We start from the raw sequence: 6234 nt of genomic DNA on the forward strand, positions 1-6234 counted from the left end.
ATACATGAGGTTTTTTTGCAAAGTACTCGATACTCTTAGATGAAAGTATATTATACTTATTGCAGTTGTGTGCAAGAGAGATTTTACAGTTGCAATCTTATCTGGTCTAGTGGTATTAGTAATAAAACAATTGAACTATAAGCCCCAAGTTGTTTTCTGGGTCTCTAACTGAATGGGGAAGTGAAAATGGTATTATTTTAATGTCGCACTCTCAAAAAACATGATATTACAGCACTCTAGAGGTCTAGTTCAAAGTATAAGCAATTGCAAAATTTTGTTATTAAGGAGTTTCTTATTTTCAGAAGTGGGTTTGGAAGGATAAAGGTGCCCAATGACACTGAAAGATCTACATGGAGGAAATCTATTGGGTCACTTTCCAATTATGTGTCCCAGGGCCAGGAGGAAGTCATCAAAGTTCATCCATTTTTTAATGAGATCAACTGGGTGCTATTGGAACTGGGGAAGATTATGCCACCTTTTAAAGCAAAATTACAACCAAAAGGGATGCAAATAACTGTGAAAACACCTAATTTGATAGGAGCTCAAGGTTACTCTCACTGATGATATTGCTATTGACCCATTCTGGCAAGAGGTCTTTAATGATTTCTCCTACTGTAACCCAAATATTGATTACAATCATGGTGTAATCAATCTTGCCTCTCTGGGAACCATCACCTTACCATGGTGGAGAGGTTTGTGTGTCCCTATGAACCTGAGGGCTGTGTTGTCTAGAGCCTTGTGCTCCTGGTAGGGTCTCCCAAGGCAAAGTGGTATCAGGGGAGGGGCCAGACTAAGAATGGTTCAAAGAAACCCTCATGAAGAAAGCAAAGAGAGGAGGAGTTACCCTGCCCGGAGGAAGCCCGGGACCCCTGTCTGGAGCCAAGCCCAGAGGGAGGGCCTGACTGCGAGTGCCTGGTGGCTGGGTTTGCCATGGAGCCCAGCCGGGCAAAGCCTGAAAAAGCAACGTGGCACCCCCCTCTCCATCCTATGGGCCCACCACTCGTGGGGGTCGGGTGTGCTGCTACACGGGTGGCAGTGAAAGTCAGGGGCCTCGACGGAGCAGACTCCGGGGGCAGAGGCTGACTCTGGGGACATGGAACGTCACCTCTCTGTGGAGGAAGGAACTGGAACTTGTGTGGAAGGTGGAGCGGTACCAGTTAGATCTGGTGGGGCTTACCTCTACACACAGTCTTGGTTCTGGAACCGTACTCCTGGATATTTGGGATGGACTCTATTCTACTCTGGAGTTCACCAGTGTGTGAGGCGCCGGGAGGGTGTGGGTATACTCACAAGAGCCGTTACGTTGGAGTTTACCCCGGTGGACAAGAGGGTCGCCTCCTTACGCCTACGGGTTGTGGGGGGGGGGGGGGGGGGGGGACTCTGACTGTTGTCTGTGCATATGCACCAAACACCAGTTCAGAGTACTTGGCCTTCTTGGAGACCCTGAACGGAGTCCTGTATGGGGCACCAGTAGTGGACTCCATAGTTCTGCTGGGAGACTTCACCGCACACGTGGGCAATGATGGAGATACCTGGAGAATTGTGATTGGGAGGAACGGCCTCCGTGATCTAAACGCGAGCAAGCGTTTGTTGTTGGACTTCTGTGCTAGTCATGGACTGTCTATAACGAATACCATTTTCGAATGTAAGGAGGCTCATAAGTGTACGTGGTACCAGAGCACCCTAGGCCGAAGGTCTATGATCGATTTTGTAATCATATCATCTGATCTTAGGCCGCATGTTCCGGACACTCGGGTGAAGAGAGGGGCAGAGCTGTCAACTGATCACCATCTGGTGGTGAGTTGGGTCAAGGGGTGGGGGAAGACCTGGAAAGCCCAAACGAGTAGTGCGGGTGAACTGGGAACGTCTGGAGGAGGCCCCAGTCTGTGAGATCTTCAACTCACACATCCGGCGGAGTTTTTCGGGCATCCCTGTGGAGGTTGGGGGCATTGAGCCTGAGTGGGCAATGTTCAAAGCCTCCATTGCTGAAGCTGCGGCAGAGAGCTGTGGTCTCAAGGTCCTAGGTGCCTCAAGGGGCAGTAACCCTCGAACATCGTGGTGGACACCGGTGGTCAGGGAAGCCGTCCGACTGAAGAAGGAGGTCTTCCGAGATGTGTTATCCCGGAGGACTCCAGAGGCAGTTGCAAGGTACCAACAGGCCCGAAGGGCTGCAGCCTCTGCTGTGAAAGAGGCAAAGCAGCGGGTGTGGGAGAAGGTCGGAGAGGACATGGAGAAAGACTTTCGGTCGGCACCAAGGTGTTTCTGGAAAACCATCTGCCACCTCAGGAAGGGGAAATGGGGAACCATCCAAGCTGTATACAGTAAGGATGGGACGCTGTTGACCTCAACTGAGGAGGTAATTGCACAGTGGAAGGAACACTTTGAGGAACTCCTGAATCCGACTAACATGCCCTCTATGGTAGAGGCAGAGGTGGAGGCTGATGGGGGATCATCGTCAATTTCCCTGGTGGGGGTCACTGAGGTAGTCAAACAACTACACTGGGGATTGATCAAATCCGTCCAGAAATGCTGAAAGCTCTGGGTGTGGAGGGGATGTCTTGGGTGACATGCCTCTTTAACATTGCGTGGAAGTCAGGGACAGTGCCCGAGGAGTGGCAGACCGGGGTGGTGGTTCCCCTATTCAAAAAGGGGGACCAGAGAGTGTGTGCCAATTATAGGGGTATCACACTTCTCAGCCTCCCTGGTAAGTCTACTCCAAGGTGCTGGAACGGAGGGTTCGGCCAATAGTCGAACCTCGGATTGAAGAGGAACAATGCGGATTCCGTCCTGGTCGTGGAACAATGGACCAGCTCTTTACTCTCACCAGGATCTTGGAGGGGGCCTGGGAGTATGCCCGTCCGGTCTACATGTGTTTTGTGGATCTGGATAAGGCGTATGACCGGGTCCCCAGTGGTTTACTGTAGGAGGTGCTGAGGGAGTATGGGGTGAGGGGTTCCCTTATTATGGCTATCCAATCACTGTACTCCCAAAGCAAGAGCTGTGTCCGGATGTTTGGCAAAAAGTCGGACTCATTCCAGGTGGGGATTGGTCTCCGCCAGGGCTGCGCTTTGTCACCAATCCTGTTTGTGATATTCATGGACAGGATATCGAGGTGTAGTCATGGTGGGGAGGGGTTGCGGATTGGTGGCCTGATGATCTCATCGCTGCTTTTTACAGATGATGTGGTCTTGATGGCATCATCGGTCCGTGACCTTCAGAACAGACTGGATTGGTTCGCAGCTGAGTGTGAAGCAGCTGGGATGAGGATTAGCACCTCTAAACCTGAGGCCATGGTTCTCGGCAGGAAACCGATGGAGTGCCTACTCTGGGTAGGGAATGAGTACTTAACCCAAGTGAAGGAGTTCAAGTACCTCAGGGTCTTGTTCATGAGTGAGGGGACATTGGAGTGGGAGATTGGCCGGAGAATCGGAGCAGTGGGAGCGGAATTGAAATCGCTTTACCACACTGTTGTGACGAAAAGAGAGCTGAGCCGGAAGGCAAAGTTCTCGATCTACCAGGCAATTTTCGTTCCTACCCTCACCTATGGTCATGAAGGCTGGGTAGTGACCGAAAAAACTAGATCGCGGGTACAAGCGGCCGAAATGGGTTTTCTCAGGAGGATGGCTGGTTTCTCCCTTAGAGATAGGGTGAGAAGCTCGGCTATCTGAGAGGAACTCAGAGTAGAGCCGCTGCTCCTTTGCGTTGAAAGGAGCCAGTTGAGGTGGGTCGGGCACCTGGTAAGGATGCCCTCTGGGCGCCTTCCCAGGGAGGTGTTCCGGGCACATCCAGCTGGGAGGAGACCTCGGGGGAAGACCCAGGACTAGGTGGAGTTATTATATCTCCACACTGGCCTGGGAACGCCTCGGGATCCCCCAGTCAGAGCTGGTTAATGTGGCTTGGGAAAGGGAAGTTTGGGGTCCCTTGCTGGAGCTGCTGCCCCCGCGACCTGACAATGGATAAGCAGTTGAGGATGGATGGATGGATGGATCATGGTGTAAGCTTAACTTCTACTGTGGCAAAGGTAAGTTTTCTATGTATCTTATTTGAGCATGAGGCTTTCCCCTGATTAGTGTGTTCAGGGCCAGCCGAACACTATAGAATTATTTCCATCCACTGCACTTTTAAATTCAGCTGATGTTCAGATAAATGTAAACATGAATATCCAGTATATAGACCATTTTAATGAGATAAACAATGAACAACAGGTGAAAGCCACTTCGTCGTTTCGTTTTTAAACCTTGGTTAAACAGGTTAACAATACCCGAATAAATTGTTAACTTGTTTAAGATTTTTGAGTTTATGATGACGTCGAAGGTCACCAGACAGTGAAAACATGGCGGATGTAGTATGTCCGGGACTGTAGTCATAATACACACACATACTAATTAGTACGTACTGTTTCAATAGCAATGCGGTACGTACTGTCATAGTATGCGAGTTCGGACGCAGCCAGTAGTCTGCGCATGTGCAAACAACACCCAGTATCACCTGCAGTCTGAAATGTAATACACGCATTGTGCCAGAAGATGGAGCCACAGAGATGGTGAAGAATGCCTCTGTTCTTAAAGCACCGTGAGTGAAATTCTGTATTAATACGAAATCAGTTTCAAACAGCAAACCACGTTGTGAGACTAGAGACAAATACTTTTTGTTGATGTTGAATCTTTAATGGGTAAGGCTAGATTAAAGGCCCTCATTTGGCATCAGAACTGCATTATGTGACTAAATTCAAAAAGTAATGGTACCCCTATAAACAACTGTATTAATTATGCAAAAAGTGGAAACCTATTACCTGAATATCTCTTACTCTGTTATAATATGGAAATCCTGAAATATTTATTATTATTGTATTTTATGGTGATAAATGCTCCATGGTGTTAGATGTCATGTTTACTATTGATATAGTATTTAGCTTTATAGGCCAACTTAAGTCTGGTTGATATCAAATCTATTTCCTTCCTCATAACTCATCTTCAGTGTGGGCAACCAAACCTGATGTTTAAGCATCCCTGTGGTGTAATAAAATTAAAAATCTTATATTTAATGGGGTGTGTGTGTGTGTGTGTGTGTGTGTGTGTGTGAGAGAGAGAGAGAGAGAGAGAGAGAGAGAGAGAGAGAGAGAGAGAGAGAGAATCTGTGCTTGTGCATGAAATGAAAGGACAAGAGAGAAAAGACAGGAGGTACTTCTATGCTGCTGAACTGCCCTGGTATCTTCAGGTCTTTGTCCCCCATGCTCTCTCTCTCTCTCTCTCTCTCTCTCTCTTTCTCTCTCTCTCTGATCTCCAAACGCTTTCCACACAAGTAGAAGGCCCTCTAATACTATAATTGGATGGCTGTATAGATTAGGAGAGGCTTTCTCTCTTATGTTGAGCTTTGATACTGCCAGAATCCCATTAAGTGTCCGATGAGTGCCGTCCACTCATGTTTTGTTTCTTGTTACTGCAACACATTAAAATGATTATTTATAGAGTCAGTGCTCATATTGTTGGAAATAATGTTTAGCTCATGAGATCTTAAACTTTTTGTGGTCACAGACTCATTCCAGTGTGAATACATTTACACAGACCCTGTTATGATTACAGCACCGATTTATTCTATGTGCATAATCCAATTATTCAAATAGTTATTCGGTGTACCATCATATTTATTTACTGACCCATTGCATTTGTTAACTTTTTACTCAAACCAATGTGGATAAAATGGTTTTTATAGATTTATTGTCATTATATTCATGTATTATATCCATTCAGTATCTCTTCTATAATAACTATAACAACTTTGATAGTAGCTCATAGTGATGACCACAGCAACATATCCAAATATATATCAAACAAACAAATGAATAAAAGTTTACATACAACAAACTATGACTAAGGATGCACAGACCTGATACTGATGATATTATACTTGAACATGGGACACAAATTCACTGTACTTACAGTTAGACATCTCCAGAGATTCAGCTCAGTGCTGTAAAGATGTCAGTATCAGATTAACATTGGGTATTTGGGGGGATTTAGCTCTTTTAACCAGGTGCTGCTGGAATAAATGAGCCAACAGGGCTAAGACTCCACTGTCTCCCATGGATAAAAAAAAAAAAAAGCTAGCAATATAAATTAAAATTTTGGCATCCACATCAGAACATTTGCTGTTAATCAAAGATTCAAGGATTATTTTGGATTTCTGAAGAACCAAGTGCAACAGCACCACCAACAGTTATAAGAAAAATACATA

Source organism: Ictalurus furcatus, chromosome 10 (assembly GCF_023375685.1).
Source record: "Ictalurus furcatus strain D&B chromosome 10, Billie_1.0, whole genome shotgun sequence".
NCBI classification, from domain to species: domain Eukaryota; kingdom Metazoa; phylum Chordata; class Actinopteri; order Siluriformes; family Ictaluridae; genus Ictalurus; species Ictalurus furcatus.